Raw genomic sequence first — 25,565 nt, 5'->3', positions numbered from 1 at the left:
AAAAAACCCAAACCAGATGGCCTCTTAGCAGTTATCTAAGGGCTGCTTTTCAAATTCTGAAGACATGCAAGTGGGACTGATTCCATAAACTGGTTGGGTATCCTGCCCATCCTTGTGGTGGGTTAACATACTGGTTTTGATGTATTCCACATACCTGCCCTGCAACAGTTCCATCAATGCCTTCAGGGAACTCTGCTTTACTAGAATCCCAAGAACTGCTCTTAGAAACCAGGCTGGTTTAACACTATACTGGTGTTAAAAAATCCCAGGCAAATTTCTGTTGCAATTCTCTCTCTGGTATAGGCAGGACCTAGAAACGCTCACAGCAACATGTCTGAACTTGATTGCTTCCACTTAGTCCCCTTCAGCACATATGCAGATCTCCTAGACTCCCCTGGTATATCACACCATCATGTTGCCAGCCCAATAGGACTGGTGATTCGGATGTCTCTACTGATGTCCTGCAGTGTCTCTGTAACTTTGTTCAAATGTAATGAGAAAGATGCCAATTAAAAAAGCACAAGAGTCCTGCAGTGTGGCAGGCTGATTCAAATTAGATACCTGTATGAAGTGATTAAAAATAGGTTTTCTAAACCTGAAGATAACAGGAGGACAGTATGTTTGATTTACATCGGCAGGGGTCAACAAAAACATAGAACCACACAAAAGCACTTTATCTCTGCAGATTTAGTGGTGAAGATGCTGAGGACCGAAAGAGAGAAATACAGTGCGGTTCTGGTGTCTTTCAATATGCAAAGAATCTCAATTGTTCTCCCATCTCAGCAGTCATTACTTAGTGCCAGACCTCCAAATAAGTAATACTTTCCTTTAATTTCGTAACTTTGATCTGTTATTCCATAGTTCAGTTGCACATACTATTAACAAATCAAATCTCACAACTTCCTTTGGCCAAAAGCTACTGTCATTCCCATTTTACAAATAGTAAAAACTAAATGGAAAGAGTTAAATGCTCTGTAGAGAACAGAAGATTGGGATGTCAGACTTTCCTGATAAGAAGTTCAGGCTATGCTGCCTCTATGGATCAGGCTCTCAGAGAGCCCAATTGATTGGCAAGACTGAAGCGCACTTCCTGAACCAGAACTGGCTTTTCTAATGTTGCTTGTTGTTCTTTTTTCCATCCCAGAATGTCCTGAATAATAGATCAGATGTAAAACTGATATGTCTCCAACAGTTTCAATGGATTTGTGAAAATCTGTCTGCAAGTAATATGTATCAAGTACCATAAATGCCTACTTTCTTTTAGAATGACGCTACCAGCGCTTCGGTAAAGGAACACTTTGCACAATGACTGTATGCACAAAGCCCTTAAGCCACTTTGCACAAAGGCTGCAAAATGGTGTTTCCACTGCGTAAAAATCCCATGTCAGATACAACAGTACTGCATTACTCTAGTATTGCATTGGCTAAATATTGCTGTAGCATCAGTAAATTGTAACAGTGAGATCTATGCAATATAATAAATTTTGTCCCAACAAAGCCAATCCCTTACTTTTATACCCATCAACACAGGTGTGTATCAATCACCACCTACAGGGACTGAGAGTCCTCATAAAACACTCCAGAAGACCAATATCATACCAACATACCGTTTTCCATTTCACAAAGCAAAACTACATAAAAAGTCCTCAGACTCCCACGTGCTTTATCCCCATCTCCTCATTACACATAAATGTACAGACACTCGGGATGTTCATGTGTTAGCTCCGTCTTGAATGTGCAGATTGTGTTGTAATTATTTAACACCTAACAACTTGCAGTTATGTATGTGGTCTCGGCTATGTATGTGTTCATCCTCTCCCCTTAGAGAGTTGTAGGATATTACCTTTATTTGCATCGGCAGGCCATTTGTGACCAATTTAGCTGTTGAGCTAATGTGCAAGGCCCTCGCCCAAGCTGTGGAGTTACAATGGAATCGGATCTTGTTACATAGCCTACTGCATTGTGTGGTGCACCCACTATTATATAACTATACTGTTCCCAAAGGTTACCTATGATTTGGTTATAAAGAGTCATATTGCAGTTCGGTCAACATTTAAGGACTAGAATTTTGATGATTCACTTATGGAAATCCATACTGAATCCATCCTAAACTGAACAACAAATTGTAAAAAGTAGTTTTGCCATCTGAAAGGGGCTACGGTAACAAACAAGTCAGGATGCACATCCATCACTCTCTTGTAGCAGATAACTAGGATGACTGTCAAAGATTTCTATTTTTGTGACAGAAAGTTAGGGAGCATGCAAGAGGATTTGATTGCTGTCATAATAATTACACACGGTTATGATATAAACCACAGTGAAAAAGCTGAAGCTCTAGGTGGCCATCACTTTAATTTTACCCACTTTAAACAGTAGAAAAAAAAATCCACAACAAACCAAAACAAACTTCTGCAACTCTAGTGATTGTCATATTAGTTGAGATGCACTAAGTTGGTCATGAATGAAGATCTGATCTAGGTGGGGAAAAAAAGCGAGAGGCATCACTAGCAATATTTTGGAAGCTGTTATTTTACCCTTTGAATGCAACTGAATATTTTCACAAGCTTATAAGCATGAATCCATTCTACCTGAAAAATATTTATGTCAGCATTTTCAAATATGCTACTCTTCCAACGGGTAATTATCTTCTAGTTTAGAGTATCATATCTGAGAGGATTGCCCCCCCAAATGAATAGCCCCTTCTGGAAAAAATAGAAACAAAAATGCAATTTAAGTGTATCAGATGTACAAAGACAGAAACTCCATACTTAAACTTTTATTTGATTGACTATACGTGAAGTGGGCAAAAAACACCTCTACAGAAAAGATACAAACAGTACTGAAACTTCAAACATCCAAAAAATCTTGACTAGGCTCTAAAAGTTACATGATTGTCTTAAAGACCAGGGATTTTTTTTCTCTCTGTTATCTCCCAAGTACTTTTTAAGCTTTTCTATACATTTACAAAATCCATAAATTTTTTTTTTTATTTTCTTAAATCTAAGGCTATATGACTAACACACACACACACAAATCACACTATGTACAATAGTGCTGTAATATTTGAAAGGAGCAACACTAAGTGTCATTACTCATCTAGTACTTCACCATGAAATCTCTTCAGCTGATGTAGGAATATTTTCCTCAAATATAGGCACTCTGTGAAAGTTTCTGTATAAGATTTTTCTCCATGTATTCTAGGCAAGGAGAAACCAATGCATTTACCAGGTAGGCTGGAGTTGTAAGTTACTGAAAAGGCTGGACTATTTCTCAGAACTGTGTGGCTTGTATGATACTTTAAATCAGCTCAGCACAAAATTTCACCGTAGGACCCAGACTGAGATGGCCCAAATTCCTGCTAAGTCCCCATGCTTAGTGTTTCTGAATATATGCCCTTAAAATCCCACAGCCAGCTAACAGAAAATATCAGGCACAGGGACCTGGGTGTGTTTAGTCCAACTGTCTCTGACCTGAGAGTATATAAAAGTGCCTGATTCTGTTTGGGGTAAACTAAATATTATAGAAACCATGGAGTATGGAAATGAGTAAAACATCAAACAAAGGTTTATCCTGGTTAGTCTGAGAAGCTCACTCCAAGGAAAAAAACTGCTGATCTCTGTATCAAATCCACAGGAAACACTGCTAAGGATGCAACCATTTTACAAGCACTAACACCACCAAAATTAAACATAAAGGTTTTCATTTTCACAAACCTTGATTGTCCATAGACAACCTCAGGGAGATTATTTTTGTGTGTTGGTGAACAGGCTTCATCATCTCTGAGACACTTAGTCAGAGATGTTTCTGAAGAATAAAAAACTAGATGTACTAGATGTAATAAAGAAAAGGAATGTCCTGGCCTGAATGGTTTTTTACTTTATATAAGGTTAGAAAAACCAAGCAAGACTGGTTCAAATTAGTCCTTTTGTTTTAGCCTAAAGGAGAATATTTTTGGATAATCTGAACACAGTTTGCTCAGCTGTTTTAAAGGACACATTTAGAGGTGCATTTCTTTTCCTGAAATATTAATTTAAATTCATTTTTAAAAGAAAAGATGAAAGAGTTTATTATTATTTAAAGCCAAAGAAATTAAAAGCAAAAAGTTGTATTAGCTGAAAATTAAGCCTCAGGACTTATTTTACGCAAGAATAGAGACAAGAGCCTTTATTTCAATCAGACCTATCAAAAATTGGAAGATCTGGTGAGGTTACTGGTTACAAAAATGAGCTTGGGTATCCTACACACAAACAATTATTTTTTTTACCTGTATTTGAACAGAAGGGTCTTTCATTACAGAACTAGAACATACGGAACAAGGTGACATAATACTTTCAAAATGATACAATGGAAACGAAGTGCACCAACTTCAATGCTATTCTTCAGTCAGGTTTTGTAACAAGTTCGAGTTAGATATTATTTTATGGTTAAAGGGCTCCTTTTCTATAACTTTCTTTTAAATTATTAGCTAGGACTGTAATATTTGGTATTGCTACCAAGATCATCTGTGATTATGTAATAAGATATCCCCTTTGTAATATCTGTGCAATTAGGCATAATTAAGTTTGTCAGGGGAACTTTAATTTCCTGATTTTTGAGTAAATAAAGAATCAATGATAATATTGCACTAATCGGTACTAACTAACATTTAATGTGTTTTGTTTCAAAATCAGAGGTCACATCGTGAAACCATTTGATAGCATGCAACAAGAGCAACAAGAACCACAAAATAAACAGAAGTTAAAATAAAGATAACTTTATATTAACTGATACTTTGCTGTCCTGCTGTTCCATTTATTGAGTTGTCCTGAGGCCAACAAAATATCGGTAAGAATCAGGATACAAATATGACTTTAAGTACTCTCTGTTGTGGTCTTGGAATAACTCAACATTTGTTTTTACCACACTGTGATAACATCACAGATGGTAGAATCATAATTGACAGTATACCTTAAAGCTTTCTGTTTCAGAATCAAAGGTACTACCACTACAGCTAAATGAAAGGCTCAACTAGCTTTAGTAGACCATTTGTGGGCCAGGCACCAAGCAAGAGACAAAAATCATATCTGATAGAAACCTCACATAAATATCAAGCTATACGTCATGCATCCATCCAACTAAGTAAAACCGAGTTTCGATCTGGAATTCCTCAGGATACATATAGTAAAACTGTAATACACCATAAAAATTCACTGAGGATTATCAGATATGGTCTTATGGGATGAAATTGGGAGTGCCCCGTTAATGGTTGCTAGGTACAGTGCCCAGTCACAAGAGCTGGGACTGGCTGTTCAGGCACCACATCCAGCTCATGGATGCATCTAGTGCTGATAATCATTCACAGTTTAAAAATAGGTATGAAAAAGGTAGTCACAGGATTATAATGAAAAGAATTTATGGGGCATTACTATCCCATACTGTTGTTTCAATCTAAACACTACTCTAGGCTCAAGGTATCAAAATGGGACAACAATGCTCAAGGTCTCCATAACAGGATTCTCTCTTTTCCTGCCTTATTTCTTAAAATAAAATAAAATAAAAATAAATAAAAACAAAAACAAAACAACAAACCACAAACAGTAAACCAGTAAACCGTTTTAACATTTAAATGAACATCAGAAGTCTTCAGAGTCAACACCGCTTCAAACATCCAAAACTACTTCTATTAGGAGACTGACTGCAAATAACCAAGTGTCATCTCACATCTAGTGCAATCTTTATAATTAGAACCTCAGAGTCAAGCAGGCTACAAGCTTTTTACCTCCTAAATTAAAGCTGTAGTTTTCGAGCACAAGAAGTCAATCACCAGGGAAATAAAGCACCAGTTTACTATACTGCTAAAAGTCAGCTCAGTCTGACACCTCTCTCAAAATATAGACAGAAATTATATCATTTTCTGGAGAAGCCACAACATAACAATTTCTAGGAGTTTTTGGTGTTAGGTACTTAATCGTGTTGGAAGTTCTTTGAGATTACTTTACAGGCCAATCCTCCGAGAAAAGAAGAGTTATGTGCAAGACAAATGAAACCAAAAAGTTGACTTACGGGCTCTCAGCACTATCCACAAGTCTCAAAGCTCAAGATTGCCCATCTCTATCTATGGCAAGAGCTCTCTTTCAGATGAACAAGAATATTTGCTTCACAATAGCTCAAAGGTGTTCAAATCCCTACAAGATACTAACAGTGTATTCCATTCATTTTAATGGAAAATAGATGTCCGAATTCCCAAAGACAGCCCTGTTACCGTTGGGCCCAAAGAAACAGATTACGTGAAAATATCTTTTTATCACAAGAGAAGATGGGAGAAAAAATTCCAATTAAAATTGATGGAATTGATCAAAGAATGAAAGCCATCAAGGAACAGACAGGCAAAACGGGGAATAAAATAAAGGAAAAGTGCATAAAGTTATCTCATTCCCCTCAAGGAGTGTAAAAAAAAGCTCCCTACAAGAGTAAAAGAAGAGTAAAAAAAATTCCAATTTGTCTTCTAACAGCTGAAAGATGTGTAGATTAAAGACTAGGAAGCATGTTGAAAATTGTGGCAAAGGCAAACCATGAGGCTGGAAGTAATACATGGTAACTTGAATTACTCCTTTGTCACAATTAAATGCCTAGGAAGCACCCCAGTGTTTTAGGAGTAGCCCTAAGCACCTCTATCTTCATGGACTTGAGTTTGAACTGAAGTCTCTTCAGCTCCAAAAAGCTCCTAGCCAATTCTGCTGTGGCTAAAAAAGAATTTCCTATAGCTGCAGTCTTTAGGCTTATCATAGGTAACTGCATATGTCTGGGAAGAGCTGTTGATTATGGCACGTAATGAAAAAAGCTACAGTAAACCCCCTGGTTGCTTCAAGCTTTAACCCCGCTCCTCTAAGTGTACCTTCATACTCCTACTCCCTCCTGCGAACTTGGCCTTTCAGTACTCAGCTGTCTCGTGTGCACTCAGGACTAGATCAAGCCTTGGCAATTTCTGAGAGAAGCTCTGGACCTGAGGCATTCCCCATGGGGACAACGAAGTACTTGGTGGATGAAGAGCAAACCATCCCACAGAGTTACCATCCCACACGTTCTCCCACTGTGGCCAGGCTCTCAACCCACAGAAGGCTTCTTGGGACATCCTGAAGTACCTGATAAATCCTTCTCACTCTTAAAAGCAGTATGTGTACCCACATACATGCATACTATTTTTCGGGCACAAGAGAGATTGAAAAAAAAAAAAAGGCAATAAACTATAGAGGAACACTAAAACACTAAATATGCTAGTGACAAATATGAACAAAAGCAGCATGAATTGTATAGCACTGGTAAACTAGCATATTTCTGTCTTTTCAGCAACTGAAACCATCTGAGGAACACTGTCTTTTAGAGAGGTGTTTCTCACACCCTCCTCTTTAAACATCAAAGCAAAACTCACATGTATGTGACTGATGAGACAGAGCCCCAACAGAGAAATCTACAGGTGGCTTTACAAGCAGAAATACATTTGGCCCAAGATGTCAGGTCTGCTTCTGCTGTAACACAAGTTACAGTATAATTGTCCTCAGCCCTACACAATGGTCCCAAGGGAGATGTTATTACATTTTGCTTCTGTTGCTTATATCTAGTTTGGCCAAGAGTCCATGAGTCACGACACCTACATTTACAATGTCAGATAGGGAACTATCCAGTGGCATTTCTCTATTAGTGCTGACTATTCAGGATTTGCCACTTAGAAACAATAATATGAAAATAACAACGAATAGGAACATGCAATCCTTAAAAAAAATAGGCTCTCATTTCAATCTGCAGCTGAAAAAATTTAAACACTCTAAAACTGAAAAGGGAAGTGACAAGAGTACAAAGATTTCTGTCCCTCGTAAAAGACAGCAAAAAATTTACACTTTTGCCTACCTACTTACACGGAGAATAAGCAATGCTTTCAGGGCCTGATTAAAGAGATGCTGCTAGCTGATGGAATCATTTGTCATCAGATGCTAAAAAGAAAGTAATAAATGGAACAAGTTTTGAAAATGAGTTTACAATATTTTTAGGATCTAAAAACTGCCACTAAGTAGTCTGAGTATTCTATAAACAAGGGTCTCATGAAAGCTAGGTATCTCACTAAGGTTTTCAATCCTAACTTAAATCCAGACATCAGGTTTCTTGCTCTACTGTTAATACTAAACATATCACTGTTACAAACTAGAGCTTAATGGTTAACACACAGAAGAATACTAATTTATTTGACTTAAAGAGAAGTTGAAGAAAGCAACAGGGAACAAGTGTATGCGTATACCAAAGTAATACAAAATCCAAGATAATTCTTGAACAGTACAGTGTAGGCATTGTCAGAAATTGTTCAAGAAAAAGTTAGGATGAATTCACATCCATTTCAAAAAGTGCAGACAATTCATTTCTGCAGACCCTTCAAGATGAGATGTTCTTTAAGTGAAACTACTGAAGCAGAACTCTGATGAGTTTGATGATCCTGAAAGTGAGATGTTTTTAGTGCTATCATTATCATTATTAAATGTAGCTGCAATGACAATTTAAATCTGTGTTCCAAACCTCCTAGATGCTCTTCGACATTAGACACCTTTGTGCCTTGAAGACTCAGAAATAAGCTTATTAGTTGATTATGCTATAAAGAAAAGCTCTGCTTAACAAGACAGATGCAACCTTATTTTATCTTAATGATATTGCCTTCAATGGAACACAAAATGAGCAATTGATAGCAATGATTGAAACATTTATTTTAGAGACTTGTAAATTCAGCTGTCCAATGCAAGAATCTCCAAGTCAAGAAACGGGGAAAAATAAAAGAAAAAGTAACAGCATTGAACAGTGACATCAGTGCAGGCTGGCTACATGAACATGACAAATGACCTCCTAATGGCCACAAGCATACAGACAATGAAATATATGTCCTTGTATGCTGCTATTAATTCTGTACCAAAATGAAAACCACAAATATCGCTGCAATGTTACTGAAGATACCATCCTAAAACAATGAAAAAAAAAAAACCACCAGAAAGATATCTTTACTATTTGGTTAGACAGCGAAACCAAAATTGAAACAAGAATGTTTAAAACTTTATTCTGCTTCTGATACATGGCTATTCGGTGCTGTATTTCAGCCACACTGAGTGAAGAAGTAGAAACCAAATTTTCCCAAAACTGCACTGTACAGATTAGAGACAAAAATCACTCTGCTATCACCAGCAGCCTGGCTGACTTGAATGAAAAAGGAAGACTGATGTCCCTGGTTCCCAGAGACACTTAGTGTTGCTCTTGGGAACACATGCCTTTACGTTTGCTTCAACAAGTGTCTTGAAATTTGCACTGAGAACAAGAAGAACTTTGATCAAAAAATAGCACACTTTACTCTGCAAGGAACTTTACAGAGAGGTACTAAATTTACAAAAGCAGTTGAAGAAGGTTTCAGAGGGATTTAACAGATTACAGGTTGATGACACCACTGTTACAGCCTCAGTGGAAATGTGGTTTGATCTAATTAACAACAAAGAACTAGAACCACCGAAGAAAAAAAATTAAAAATTATTCAAAGATGCTTGGAAGCTTTCCATTTCATAGCCACCAGGACTGATTCCAAACACAGACAGACAAGATGAAACCCAGGATAGGATGTCAAGATTGGGACAGGCACAGAACATATTCCAAATATATCAAGTCTTCTAAGATTAAGAACTGAAGATCCATATTTTTGCCCTAAATATGTAATGCAAAATGGATTTTATTGAACACAATTAATTCAATCATGCAGGTGGAAAATACAGATGTTAAATTAAGGCAGACAAGATGGTTGAACTTAGAAATGCTGGATTTTAGAACAGATGCATTGCTGTCCAGCCAACTCAGCATCACTTTTTACACATTTTTAGTTTATTCATATCACTTTGAAACTGTGTTAGAACGTAGGTGCTAAAATAAAAGAATCTGGTGAAGTGCACTATTATGCAGAGTTAGATATAAAGCCTCATAGACCTAAGATTTTTCACAGACTACAGAGACCATGAGCATGTCCTTATTTTTTAATTACAGAATCACACACTTCACATTTTAGATAATGTATCTTTTTGTGTTTAAGGAATAAATATGCCCATAAAATAAATTGCATCACACGTGTGCACTGTTTCAGTGGATAAAATACTACATTTGAGTGGCCTTTACAGAAATAACCAAAAAAGTCATGCTAGGGAGAAAAATTCAGCTCCGATACATTGGCTGCTGCTTCCACATACAAATTTTCTCTCCACACCCAACAGAGAACACATACCTCAGCTGAACAATTGTGAGCATATGTTAGCTATGCCAATATCCTGTGGAAAGTAACAAAAGGCTTCAACTTATTTTTAACTGAGAGAAGTGCATAACTAAGAAAGTTTGTGCCTTAGAATTTCAAGTCAGATTTGGGATTACTGTATTTCCCTCTTTGGGAAGTTGTATCATTACTAATCTTATAATTAAAAAAAGTAAAAGTTAATGAGGAAACATGTTAACATCAGATGATTTACGTGCCTATTAATATTACAAGTGTATTGGGAAAAAAGGGGAAAAGGGAACAACCCATTGCGTAATCCAGTTCTAATGAAATGCCGGACAATTTTGAGACCAATAAAGTGAGTCACTGCCAACTGACTCAGCATGACAACAGGAGTTCATTGTTGCCTTCAGACCAAAGGAAGCAAGCAGCCAGTTGGTTCAAACTGGATTTGTTCTTTCACTAAAATGTGATAATTCCACCATCATCTTGTTCTGCTTTTGCATCTTCCAGCAGACACTTTAGCGTCTCCAGTACATACCACATTTATTAGGCCCTGCACTATTCAGCTAGCATTGGATACAACACACATTAAACCCTCAGATGCAGCATGTTACAAAATTAACTTAAAAGGCTGGAATGCAGCTCCATTTTTAAGTCCCAGTATATTTATATTTCACATATGGTTTTCACTAGGCTATTCACAGGGGGGAACTATAAAGCATCTCAACATGTGAGGTACTCTTGTAAACTCCACTATGTCCTCAGTTGCACTTACTGTCCTCAGGCATGGGGGATGTTGTACTGCAAGTATTAGTAAGGTTATACGTGCCGCTTATGACATCCACATCTCCCCCTCCCTATTTGGAGGTTTGACAACAACAGGATGGCTGAATGCAGCTCAAAAAAATGGAATTCCTGTTTGTCTCCAAGGTTTTCTAAGGATTGCCTGCTGCCAGCCACTGCAACTTCCCCCAGCACCCTCTGAACTTAATAAAACAAGGAGAGCTCAGCAGCTCCCATGGGATCCTTCAGCGTCTGAGCAACTGAACAAAACAAAATATACTGTCCCCATTCTTGAGCTCTCAGGACTGGAGCTATAGGAGAAGGGTTTTTTTTAATATCGTAATAAGGTGGATTTGTGTTGTTTATACACAGGACTGACCAAGAAGAAGGTTCACCTGTTGCATAACATTGTTTAAAGTGTACAGAAGCTGGTTTGTGGCTCTTTTCCTTCAATACACTCAAACCTCAGTCTCATCATTCATTATGTTCTGCTTTTCTCACTAAAGCTGCTTCTTTTGAAGTCTGTCAGAAATGTGAAATTATCTTTTTTTTTTTCTTTTTTTCTCCAAAAGAGATTATTAGAGCCTTAAAAGTTTACTGCAGCTTATAAGAGAACCCTGGAAATAAAATGAAATTATTTTTTAGAAGAAACAAGCGACAAGAAAGGTCCATACTCATGTGAGCAGATAAAGCATTCCTAAGCATTATAACTTTTTAAAAAACACATTTTATCAAAAGGAACTATGCCACATCGAAAGTTATCATGCCAGAAAAAAGAAACTCCTCACAACTGAAGGGCGAGATTGGTAATCAACAAATCTGGATTATATTCATGATAACTTGGCAGGTGACTTTGACCAGGTCAGTCAACATGTCTAAATCTGAGTTTATCCATCAGTGCAAGAGGCTATTAATGTTTCCCTATTTCAGGAGGGTGTCTTAAAGCTTAATTAATTGATGTTCATAAAGAACTCAGATTCTCAGAAGAGAGGCATCAGAGAACACCAAAGTATTATTAATCTCAGGTGCCCAAAAATTATCCCTGCTCTTGCATGAAAGAGCTCTGAAATATTTGTAATTTCTATGGTAGCAGTATCCCCAGTTCAGTTTGCAAATGATGAGAGTTATCCAAATAAAATAAATGTCTGGTCATTAGAGTAAACAAAGACATCGTTTTATGAGTCCAATCTAAATTGTAGAGATAATCAATATGAGAATAGCAGTGCCCACAATGAAACCTGTATTAATTATGAAGAGAGTTTATGAAAGAAATTAATCATTATTATGGAGTTCACTGTAGGAATTTAATAGCATGAGCCAATTCTACATGACTCTTATGATGCTTGAGGTCAAATATGCTGAGTTTGAAATAAACTTTAATCTACTCTGAACTAACTTTGTATAAAAAAAGAAAGCTTCTCATAAGTTCCACAGTACCGCCCAAAATAACAAATCTACTCTACCCCATAAGTGCGTGTGGTCTGATATGCCATCCTGAAAATAGATTCTAATGTCTCTCTTCCCTCTCCCTTTTTTTTTTTTTTTTTTTTGTTTTGTTTAAATTGGTGCTACAGGAAAATTATATACACTGATTACAAGAGAAAATTAGATATGGGAGATAACCAATATTTTTTAAGCTTAATTTGTCTTTTTTTTTCTTAAGTCACCACCCTTCCAAAATAAACACAGTAATGTTTATGGAAATAAAGAATCAAATTATAACAATTTTAGGTAGCATACCGCAGTCAAATAAATACCATTTTCTAATAAAACAAACGGGGAGAAATTCTAATAGAACTTAACCCATCGTGACCAAAACAAAAACTCAAGAGACTTTCTGTTCCAAAATCAGAGCTGTTCTTGAGAGCTAAAGATTCAAATCCATTGGTCAACTTCAGTGTTAATCAATCCTTTCTCTAGGATGATAAATTCTCTGGGGAGAGGCTATGACTGGAAGTGTTGAAAATGCTTAGTATTGGCTTAATTTCATCTCAAGTCAACTCAAGTCCCAGTTGTCTTCAAAGGGAGAAGAGCTAGACTGATGCTGAGAGCTTTTGAAAAGCCTGTCCTTTGTATTTATTTGTTTTTGTGAGGTACTTCATAAAACAAAAGCAGGAAGACATAAGTAATGAGCCCATCATACCTCTGAGGTCCCCACATGGCAAGAACTCTGTGGGTCCAAAGAGGACAGAATTCTTGGGGGGGAGGGGTCTTGTTTGGGTTACTTCTGAGCTTGTCTGTCAGGGGAAGGAAGGTAAGACATTGATTGGGATTCAGCCAAGTCAAAAAGGTTGGCTACCCCTACAAGTGCACAGAGAGGTGCAGCAGAAATAGTATATTCTTGCTTTTGCAAAATATAGGATTGGCCATTTTGGAGACTACTAATCATGTATGCAAAGCTTACAATACTGTCAGTAACAATAAAGTGGGCAAAAGGAAGAATGAACCCTTAACATTTTACAAAAGCAAATAGTCTCCAATTAAAATAGTCCAAAAGAGCTCTCAGTGTGAATATTTCTCTGAGCTTCCTTTGTTGACGCCGTAGGATTTCTTTGTAGTTGTACAATTCTGCAAGCTAAAATTCTCTTGGCAACTACAGACTTCCTTACTTCTGATCTCATCACACACAGATGGCTCAGGCTTGTAAAATATTATTAGGGGACGTGTTGGAGTGGCCTGAACATGGGTCACTCCAGCAGCGTAATCTGACTCTAAAAATTTCTCCGGACTTGTATAACCTTGAGTTCTGCCACTGTTTCCCAAACTGCAAAATGGGAAGAGAGTCCACCTCCTCATGATGTGATGAGAATATGTGAGTTAACATACATACAACTCTATAAAAAAGCAAAAGTGTTACTGCTGTTTGGGGAGAGTAAGATAGGGTCATGCAGGCTTCAGTTTTATTCTCTTCACTGAAACAAACACCGACACAGATATAAATAGTGCCTGCAGAAAAGCAAGAGGTGAACTTCTGCTTGTTTTCTTAAACAATTTGTTGCTTTTGCATGTAAAGTCTGTTTAGAAGAGATTTGAGTAGTTTAATAATTAAACCAAAAATCTTTGGTTCTAAAACTATTAACATTTACCACAGTAGATTTTTTCAGTGGTGTCAGAAATTCACAGTATTTACGCACCAGTTCTGGTTTTCATAACAAGACTGTGGTTTTGATTTTGATCACTGGTTAATTTATTGCTGCAGCACATCATTTTGCTTTTCTTTGGGAGGTTCTGAGGAAAAGTAATTCTTTACAGACACTGTTCAGATGGTATTTTTCAATTAAAAATACTTAAAGCAGAAAGGAACGGTTGTCTAGTAGGGGATTGAAGATCAGAGTTCAATGCTTGGCTCTACAATAGACTCCCTGGGGAAATTTTCAAAGGCACAAATGGCAGGTTGGCACATCACTCCCATACTTGCTTTAGTGGGAGTTAGTTGCCTCTGAAAACCTCTCTTTCCTTTCCCTGGATTATCCCAATCATGTCACTAAATCTTTCTGTGTCTTGGTCTGCAACCACTATAGTGGGAATTCTAATATTTTGTTTCCCCCACCTATTTAACTACAAGTGTCCTTAAACAGTGCCTCTGTTTTACAGTAGGTTAAGTACCCCGCACTAGTGCATGGAGAACTGATCTCATCTGGGTTTTCTAGTTTCTGTTAGAATATATACATGCAAATAACTTAAATACTAATTTGGAATCTGGAGAGTATTAATGTAAACTATTTCCCCAAAACCCAGGTTATCGTGCTCTCCAGGAGCAGCACTGCATTGATTAAAAGTGCCAGATTACCAGCCCAAGAGAAGGGCATCCACAGAACATGTGCAGGACAGCAAGATGGGGTAAATGTCTCCCACATGGCACCAGGATGATGACCCATTCATTGCAAAGGGGGATTACTAACCCTCTTCATCTCAACCTCCAATTTGTGGTAGTGTCACTTGAGGCCAGCCTGTACCACGTAAGTCTACATTCTTTGACTGAAGTGTTACACTTTACTGGAACAAAAAGCAAAGCCTACACAAAGGTCCATGAGGCTGTTCAGAAAACAAATAATGAACCTGAGTATGCATTTGCACCACAAGAGTACAAGTACTCAGCCACTATGTTAAAAAAATACAAGCAGTTTTATCTTATTTATCTTGCAAGTCAGGACTAGGCCAGACAATTTTTATTTTCAAATGACAAATGTAAAATTCTCAAAAATGTGACATGTGGAACCACTTAAAGGGCAAGAATGACAATATAGTGAATAAATGTGCATGACAAGTGAATTCAAGGAAATATTGATCTGTATTTGCTTATTCAAAAAGTGGAGTTCCCCACAGAATTATTCAAATAAAACTGACAATTATTTTTTCTACTCTACTCATCTTAAATGCAGTGTGATCATGAGTAAAGATAAAAAAGAATTAATATTCCGCATACAGTAATTAATTACCTACTGCCCTACCATGACTTACCAAGTTTGCCAAAATAGATGGGGATAGGGCTCATTATATTCCAGAACACCACCACTGAGAGATGAAGTCTATCAGATACCCACTAGTAGTTAAACACAGCTTTTTACTTTTGTCCTATTGCATAAATTATTTTCTAAGCAGGGGGGTGTCAAACTCATTTTCACCGGGGGCCACATCAGCCTCGCAGTTGCCTTCAAAGGGCCAAATGTAATTTAGGACTGTATAACTACTCCTACATTAAATGTATTAAATGTTAAACGTATTAAAGTTAAATGTAACTACTCCTACATTTATGCTGTCCTAAATTTATTTATACAGTCCTAAAATTACATTGGGCCCTTTGAAGGAAACCGCGAGGCTGATGTAACTCCCGGTGAAAATGAGTTTGACACCCCTGCTCTAAGCCATTCATCTCTTTCAACCATCTCTTTATGGCTATAACTAAGAACCTAACTTTTGCGGGCAATTTTTTTTCCTCAAGTTAACTCAGCTAAAGCCAGCAGCATTACAGTAGGAGTTTTTTTTTATTAAATATATTAAATATATTCAGACAACTAATGCATATCTTTATGTGCTAATCACATTCTCTGTTTCTTTCTGCATCATCCAATTTGTACCATCTATGCAACCAACCCACTATGCGATACAAGCCAGAATTCCTACAGCAGATGTAAATAATTCAAGAAAGTTTTTAACTCCTCAGGGAGATTTACTCACAGATCACCTGTTCACAGAGTTTAAAGAGATGTCAGAAGAGTTCCAGGATTATCACAGACCCATGATGAGAAAGGTTCTAACAAAATATCAGTATTATTACAGCATAGGGCTGAAACTGGCTTTGATTTTGGATAAATTAACAAACTTCAAAGGGATTGGTCTAAATCTGCCAGTGGAGGAACGTTGTTTGATTGCATCATGTACTGGGCTGCTGCTGCTGTTGGACCCAGAAAGAATGACGCATCACAGTCTGACATGGCTCTGATAATAGATAAGCAAACCATAGGATTGCCAAATGAAGAGATAAAAAAAAAAAAAAAAGAGCTGATAAAGCAAATTACACCAACAGAATTTGCAGTGCAACACAAACAAAAGAAACCCAAACAAACCCCATTCCTATTACTGATGGCATGCCCCTGTGTCCCACATGGCATCATTGCAAATGGATTCTCAGAGAGTGAGAAAGACACGAGCACACAGTTTTGCAGTAGCAGCAACCCACGCAGAATACCACCATTTGCCAGCTGAGAAACCTTGACCGACTGGCCACATGCCTCCATTTCTGTTCTGCTGATCCACTAAATCAGTCACACCTTAAGGCACGTTCGCAGTCATGGGTGACAGAAACCCAGCCTCTTCTGTTTGTGACAATCCTTGTATTTTCCTCCCAAAGGCAAAGTATGCTAAGGACATTCTTCATATGTCCGGAGGCCAGCAGACTGTCACTTTCTTTACACTGTGTACCACATATATCTAGGACACAGAAAGGATTATTTAAAACTCTAAAGGAGACATTTATACCCAGTACATTTCCAAAATAAGGATGGCAAGTTGCTGAAATAACTTATTTAAAACTTTTTCTCAAGTACAGAGTGATAGAATTAGAGTAAAATCGTCTAGAAGGGGTTGGAAACACTTTCTCATGAAGTCTTAAACATCACTTCTACTGACATTAACTTGAGCTACATGTCCCATCGGAGAGCAAGTGTCAGCAAAGTAAATGCATTAGTTAAAGCTTAATAGTAGTTTGGTGTTCAATATCCTGAAATATTTAATATGTTTTTTCCCAAAGTAAACTGTTATTCAGTTTTAATGAAGACATTAACCTGCTTGATTTGTAAGCTCCTGTGGGAAGTCAGTCTAAAACACTGTCACAAGAGGTAGGCAGAAGTAACAAGAGCTGTGACAGGAAATCAAGCACATTTTAAATGTTAAAAAAGCAGCCAGAAAATGAGTCTCAATATGCTCTTGTTTTCTTTTAGTTTTGTTTATTTTTTGGTAATATGATTTCTGCCCTTTAAAAGATGCCAATTAAGGCTGGTTATAACGTAGACCGCACGTAACTGTGGGTACTGAAATCTATGTGAGTTTTCACCAACTATTTTGTAAACAAGAAGTGGTAGAATACAGACTCAAAAAAAGAAGTTTGGGTCAGATTCTGAACTTTGAGACAATTTTCAGTTTCCAGCATTGTAGGATGACAGCTTTAAACTGGAATCCACTGTTACACTTTTAGTCACAGTTTGAATTTTCCAGACTGACTTTGGATACAGTTTACATTTCACGGGAACAGCCAGTCTTGTGAGTTTTCAGCTTGAAATGATAGTGATATAACAAGATGAGCAAAAATGGTGAGACCCCAAGCAATTAAGGTGGGTGTGTACTCTTCCTGAAATGCATATTGGTGGTTTGACAAGGGAGACAAGCTGGCTGCTTTGTTTCACAGTAGCTGCGTTTGGTTCATGCTGTCAAGCATGGATTCTGACACTTAACAGTATTAATATTGCTATTTCTATTGATATAATTAGCACTTCTATAAATAATAGCTAAAGCTGCCATAGCTAAGTATATTACTGCGATCAGCACCATCAGGCCCTTCTTCATTACACACCCTCCTGGAAATACAAGCTGATTGATCTCAAGAAGAAGACAGCCACTGAGCAATGCTGTTGGTTCTAGCGGCCCAGCTAAGAGCTGCTACCACCATGTAGAAGACTCTGCTAAACAACTAGCTTGTATGTGTGAGACTAAAGTTTCTCAGCAGTCTTGCACCTGCCAATGTTTGAAGGCTATAAATAGGGACTCTTCTTTTCAGCCACATGATAAAAAAAAACAACTCACATTGAGTTCAGTGGATGTTATTCACACACTACAATAGGGGAGAAGTCCCAGGAATATTTTGGAGAGAAATTGGACCCAACCTTTACATTCCAACTAAATAGCACAAAGATTTTATTTGTTTACTTTACAGCTATGAAACGGGAAGTTCCTTAACAAAACAGATATTGCTTCTACAGAAGAAGAGCAGCACCTGCTATTTCAATCCCTAATTTCATTCTGTTACACTTAAAAATACTGAAGAACAACAACTTTTCTAGTGGCCCAAACACCAGACTTCAGGCACTCCTCCCAATCTGTTCCAAAGAACTTTGCCCTTGTTTCAGTATGTCTAAAAGCCATAACTTCTACATTAGTTTTGAGGGTGTTCGGTATCTAACTTGAGGTAGCTATGCTTAATGACTGCAAGTTACAACTACCATCAGTGGGAGAGAGAAATACACAGAACTAGTAGTGCTGGTGGTGAAAATAAAGCCTCAGGGTCTGAAAAGATACATGCAAAAATATAAGCAGTTAACATTGTCACCAATTTTTGAAACAGTGGTTATTTTCTACTTTCTTCATCTTCCATAAAGTGATGTGGGTAAACATCACACAAAGATTTTTCCAAAGGCAAATATTTACAATGTCTGGAAATAGAAATCATTACGTACAAGAACTAAAAGCCTAGATTTCTAAGCAGAGTTTGTCACAAAAGTTCTTTAAAAGTTTGAAGTTCTTAAGCTTTACTCAAGTGGATGTGCTCAAGGTTGTGTGGGGGATTAAGATATTTATGTGTATAATTAGTTTTGAGTGTGAGACATGCACATTTTTGAATCCTGCAAGTTCTTCCAGAAACACTACGTGCTAGTTGCAGTACTTGAAAACTTAAAATGCTAAAGAGGATACCACAGTTCCACAGAAGCTTTGAACTCCCATTTTACCAATACAGCTCACTTTGTATGAGGCCAAAGCACTCACACAGCGCTATGTCTTTCAGTAGTATCCATGCCAAAATCATCCCTGTATAATTCCACTGATGTCACTTCAGTTATTTCAAAGAGGAAATTCATGTCTAAGCTGTGTTCTGTTTTCTGATGCAAACCCAGAATAACTACACCAAAGTTTATAAAGCTACTGACACTGGCATTTACTGTCAACCCAAACAGCCAATAGAATAATTGGCACCTACTATTTGAAATTATTACTTGAGATATTATATGTAACTGTAACAGCAGCACTTCAGAGTTCTCCGTGTACATACCTTTGCAAATATTTGTGATGACAGCACATGGTATTATTCCCGTTACGCGGATAGGAAACAAAGGCTGAGCAATTTTCCCTAAAGTCAAATATGCTATTTGTGGCAGAGCAGAGAGCTTCACAAGTCCCAAGTCTTAAGCCAGGAACCAAAACCAGTAAACAAGTATTCAGTCTTCAGTATGCTTTAATGAAAATACCAGAAGCAATAACTGGGTTGGACCCCATATTTGATGGGAGAAAAAAAAAAAAAAGGAACGGTGAAGGACTAATTATTTCTTGGAATAAATAGATAAATAGTAAAAGAATTGGACTCAGAACTTTCCCTGATATTACCAGGAAATTTGATTACAGAGTGTTGCATTTTGGTAGTCCTTGAGGCACCTGTCATGAATACCTGGGAAAATCAGAGTAGAATCTGAGACCTACTAATAACTGTAAGCACAAAATAATCTACATACTGAAATCTTTTTTTTGTTCCGCTCAGCCTCCTCAGGCTGTAAAGTAATACAGACCTTCCAAAATCACCTCTGGTTGTTGAAACCTTTCAATGGGAACTATTTTATTTTGCTTCAGAAATGCCCAATGATTCATCTCAGTGTATACTGCTCATGAAAATTAAAGAACTGAATTTTGTTTTGTTTGTGTTGCTCTGATACCAAAGATCAAGGGTCAGCATGACTACGGAAGGGTAAACAAACAAAGTTTAGTAAAAGCTGCCATTTTGAGAAACTATAATGTTTGTGTTTTGTTTTTCAATACCGTAAAGATTTGTGCACACTTTCTGCAATAGCTGGCCTCTTCAGAGAGTTTAAACTGCTGGTGAGATTTCTTGGGGTACTATGTATGCAATTACAGAAGAATTCTGCTTACTTAACCTGAATTTGGTACTTTGAACAAAATAAAAATAAATATTTTTCCCCATAGCATCTTCTACATTAATATCTGCAGTCACTTGGGAAACTTAAAGAGCCTAGCTTCATAAGTTCTGTCCATACTTGGCCAGAGGACAGCCTTTTCCTTCATGATACACATGGGATCATTTGAGAACACATTGTAAATCTAAAATCCCACCTCGCTTGAAGGGATTTACAGCCTCACATGACAAACTATACTGAACAATACTGAGGCCCTGTGAAAAATAAACAAAAAGGACACATTTATTTTCTAATACCAAGATGGAAATAGTAAGTCTTGAGGGTCACCTGGAATTTGACCAAGGTTACCCAGCAAGGATCAAATCCTATTTGTCTTAGGCAGGCAGTCCTGCTGAAATCAAATAAGCCTACAGCACACATCAGTATACTAGGGCTATGGTTTAACCTCTGAGGCTCGCTATAAATCCTGTGCCATAAAATAGGTGCTATGGATTAATTTCTAATCCCAAATTATAACTCCTCATTGAAGAGCTGAAAACCCAGTTCCCGTCACAGATTTAAATAACAAGGATTGAAACATCCTGAGATCTTTTAAGACTTTACTTTTTAAACACCAAACAAAATATTTTCCAGGAGAGTCAATTAGTGCAGTGATAATTAAACCACACTGTTTGAGGTAACAGAACAAATCATACACTATGACACAGCATTTTTTTTTTAAATCTGCCTGCATAGCTAGTCACTAATGTACCCAATAAATTAATGCCACAAGTGCCTCTCCGAGTCATGTTTGAATTATCAAGTTTCTGCTGTATTTCCAAAACAATGCCAGGCATGCATGTGCGTAGGAGGGATGGGACAATGAAGCCAATAGGTGCAGCTGTGGCCTGGGCAGCAGAAGGTCTGTTCAGACTGTCACTGACGGCTCTTTGACATTGAGAAGTCATTCCAGTGCTGTTTAATTCAGGGTCTTTCTTTAATATTTTAGCAATGAGGTCACTCCCCAAACATTTGGAAGGCAAAGATGAGCCTTCATGAACTTTATGAAAATCTTCTTTACCCATCAAAATCAGAGACACAGAGGCAAGGGGTGGGGTGGGGGAGGAACAAGAGTGTGCACCCTGATCTGTTTGGATTTCTTGCCTTTGTATCTCCCCCATGCATAAAACAGAAAAAACTCCAAAAAAATTTTCAACCTTCACAAAGCATCTTTATGCAAGTACAGGTGAAAGACAACCTCGGTAAATTCAGACTATTGAATGAGCTAGCTGGTATCTTGTACATCTGGCATTGCCGCCGCACGGGATCTGAACTGCTCTCTCCTCTTTAGCTTGAATGCTAGTGACCCTGATTTTAAAGCAGGGGTTTAGGATTCCATTCCTAACATTACAACACAGTAACAGCAAGCACAAAATACTTGGCCAGAAGGGTTGTGGTTTTTTTTTTTTTTGGTGTGTGTGTGTGCTAACACAACAAACAAGCTACATTTTAAGACTTATAAATCATTTCATTATGGAAGACAAAAGGCACCTGTATCTTTAACTAACTAGTCACAGGTTCTACATTCTATCAGAAAGTTTTATTCTGCCAGAAATGAGGATTTTTAAAAACACCTACAGATTAAATGATGAGATTTAAAATAATGCTAAAATCTTCTGTAATGTTCTTCCTGCATTACAAATGGACTATTAAATCAGTGAAGTGCCAATCAAATGCTTTTGTGCTTTGAAAGAAAGGTTTAAATAACAAAAGCAGTTTTTCAGGCCTCTCTCTCCCTCGGTAGTCAGTGTCATCTATGCACTAATTACAACATATTTACTCTCTTTTCTAGTAAGTTCACAATTGAATATATTTTTCAGAATATGATTTTTAAGAAAAGTTGCAATCAGAGCCTCATGGATTCTGGCTCTTATTAATCCAGCTTGTCTAAGAAAAATACAATGTTGTGCAGTAAACTTCAAGATATATGACAGGATTTAATAATAACAGCTCTGGATTCAGTCCTCAGCTTTAAAAATCAACTCACTGCATGACCTCGGGTGAACCATTAATTAACTAGGGCCAAATCCTCTGTGGACTAAACACAATGGAACTAGCCAGTTTGGACAAGCCAAATATCTGGTCTCAAGTTTCCAGAAGTTTTGATTCAGGCTGGCCAAATATTGGAATTTTCATCCTATGAAAAAATGTTCAGTTGTGTTTCAGGATAAGTAAAGCTCTCACATCTTTTGTGGTCTTTTGTGGAATAAAAATTCCAAGTAATTCACCTAAAGGGAGGAAAATGGAGGGGGGGGGGTGTTAAAAAAAAAAAATGGGGGTGGAGGTGTCTCAGGAGAAGATGTTTTTCAGTGTGCTTTCTCCCTGTAAGCAGAAAATGGAACTGACAGAAGTCTTCAAGGCAGGTAGCCATGAACCATCACTTTAATTTTCTGGTCAGAAAAATCTAACTTTTTTTTTTTTTTCCAGTAAAACTGGAACTTTCCTGCAGAAAACTGCAACTTCACAAATACCACATTTTCCACTGGGGTGGGAAGGATCCTCCTAATCAGCTCTAATATTGTGTATTCATAGCATCTGACAGCCTATCTAGTAAAAGAGCTCCTGCCTCTGGGGGTGTGGGGATTTTTTTTTTTTGTGTAAGAGAAGGATGACATTACTTTTATGCCACAGATTTATTTTTGTCTTGAGTTACACTTTCTTGTAAAGCACCCTAAAATTCACAGATGCTAAATGATACCGCATTTCTACAACATTAGCCCCATAATTTCAAAGACATCATTTCTATATGAGAGTACATGCCAGCCAGTCAGGAAGACCCAAGAAGGTGTTCAGATTTCAGGACTGTCACACAGATGTAAATAATCGCAGTCTTTATAGAATACTTTTTCCTCCTAAATAATTACTTTGATCTGAGAACCTAGGTTCAGGCTTTGTGCAATATTTGTTCATTTTACTAGACTGTAAGTCTTACTTTATTACAATTTTTCATTTGCAGTTCAGCAGAGAGGACTACAAGACTGACAAGAGGGCATTAAACCTGAAAAATAGAGACTTATTCGGCTACAAAAGGAAGCACAGGCTGGATAACATGACGGGCAGTAAGGCAGTTTGTTTTCTAGTTCTCTCGCTGCAGCGACTAGCGAATTCATTTTACCTCTGTACTCCGATTAATAAATATGAGAACACTCCCTATCGAAAGGGCTAAGGGAACCTGGGTACGAGACCCTGCCATCTTGGCATAAACAGATGTCTGCCACTGGAAGGGCAACAGACTGATTGCTTGTAAAGCCACTGTTGCACCCGCGGTATAAACTATCCCGATGGCTCGCTCAGGTGGAAGTGCGCTGCCAGCCTCAGCGAGGATCAACGCGCGATTTTCTCCGTGAGCCCCAAGGGCCGGCATAAAAGAGCAGCTGAGCTCATCGCTGTCGGAGGGCTATCAACTCCTCCCAAGCGCGGCTCCCCCCCCGCGCCGCCGCCCCTCACCCGGCACGGCCGCTGCCACGCCGGGCACCTTGCGCACCCCCCACCACCCGCCGCCTCCCTCCCGGGGGCTGCCGCCGAGCTGCCATCCGTCCCTGCGGACTCGGCCCTCGCTTTGCCGTCGCGCCGCTCCCAAAAGGGCGCTGGCAACTTTTCCCAGCGGCCCGGCCAGCGGAGGGGGCGAGGGCGGGAGGAGCGGGGGATGCGCCTGTGCCAACTCTCCCTCCGGCCGCACGCACCCTCAAGGGAACGGCGGGGTTGGCCCTGCCGGCTCGCAAACTTTGCTGTGACGGGATGAAGCTCCGCAAAGCCGCGGGACATGCCGGGGGAGGCGGCGGGTACGGGGCTCTCCCTCCCCGCTCCGCCCGACCCCGGCGGGACGCGCGAGGAGCGGGCTGCGGCGGGATCCCTGGCGCGCGCCCAGCGCCTCAGAACGGCGGTTGGGACCCAGACAAACTGCCGCGCGCCGCGCCGCGCCCCGGCCCCGCGCCCCCGGGGTGTCCCGGGAAACCCGGCTCGCACCCTGCCCGCCGCCAGACCGCCCGCCTCACGGTGCGGACCGATCGGCCCACCCCCTGGTAGGCGGTCCCCACCGGTGGCCCCGCCCCTAACCCCCCGCTGACCCCGGAAACGCGGTACCTCTATCATCTTCTCCCTTCCCTTCGCGAAGCAGCTCGACACTTTCACAGACAGCCGCCGCCGCCTCGCCGGCCCCCTCATTGGCCCCCGGCCCCCCCGCCCCACTGGCCTGCTCCCATTGGCTCACAGCCCCGCCACTCCCAAAACGAGCCTCGCCCCCCCACCGATGCCTGGGCCCGCCCCACTCCTCGCGACTCACTGCTAATTTTCTATTGGCGAAGCCGCACTCCCTGGCCCGCTACGCGCCCCGCCTATTGGAAAGCGCAAGTGTTGGTCAAACGGATGGCGCCTCTCATTGGCTGGCGTTTAGAACGATCGTGGCCGCCTTCGGCAGTCTAGAACTCTCACTGGTTCTAAAGAGGAATCACTCTCTCCAGCAGCTGGGCATCGATTGGTCGCCGCGAGCGCCTCCGCCCCCAAACAGCAGGTTAGGCTGCGCTCCCTCCTCCCCCTCCCCCCCCATTCTACGCATTTCTATTTCCCGCTTTATTTATTTATTTTCTCCATAAACTTAAATGACCCCGGAGAGGCGGGGGCAAGGCGGGGCTCAGCGGGCCAAGGCGGCCAACGGGGGAGAAGGAGCGGGGCGGGGCTACTAGGCGTTTGGGCCAATGGGAACCCAGTAGGCAGGCCGCCCTTGGCTCGCCGCCGGCCAATCGAGCGGGCTTCCCCCCCGTGCTGCCCAGTGCCGGCGGTGGATCCCGGGCCGAGGGGCGGCGGGGGTGGTGATACCCCGGCGGGCCGGGGTGGGGCCGGTCCCGCGGGGTGGCCGCTAACGGCCACCGGGCCAGCCGGGGACAGGGAGGGCGGGTAAGGGGCGCTGTTCGTTGTCCTCACGGCAGCGGCGCCGGCCGCCCCCGCCCGGGTGTGGGAGGAAGGGACGCTTAATCGTTTCCTTCCTCACGACGGGGCGAGCGGCACGCAGGGCCCGGGGAAGCTCAGCCCCCCCCCCCGCTTCGGACCGCGTTTTCGGTGTGATTTCCTCAGCC

At 39.9% G+C, this 25,565-nt stretch overlaps 1 protein-coding gene across 2 annotated transcripts in view; it reads right to left on the bottom strand.

The window, feature by feature from the left end:
- ZBTB20 (zinc finger and BTB domain containing 20) overlaps positions 1-24,652 on the bottom strand; it is a 512,466-nt gene extending 487,814 nt beyond the window's left edge. Inside the window, exon 1 of one of the 2 annotated variants that reach the window (XM_082063098.1) lies at positions 24,577-24,652. The gene's annotated coding sequence lies outside the window, so the exon portion shown is untranslated. The remainder of the gene's footprint in view (positions 1-24,576) is intronic. The other variant, XM_082063101.1, reaches the window with a different exon arrangement.
- Positions 24,653-25,565: the final 913 nt, after the last annotated feature.

Source organism: Streptopelia decaocto (genome assembly GCF_964273445.1).
Source record: "Streptopelia decaocto genome assembly, chromosome: 1".
Taxonomy (NCBI): domain Eukaryota; kingdom Metazoa; phylum Chordata; class Aves; order Columbiformes; family Columbidae; genus Streptopelia; species Streptopelia decaocto.
Note: the sequence above shows the minus strand (reverse complement) of the source record. Positions and strands in the feature narration are given on the sequence as shown.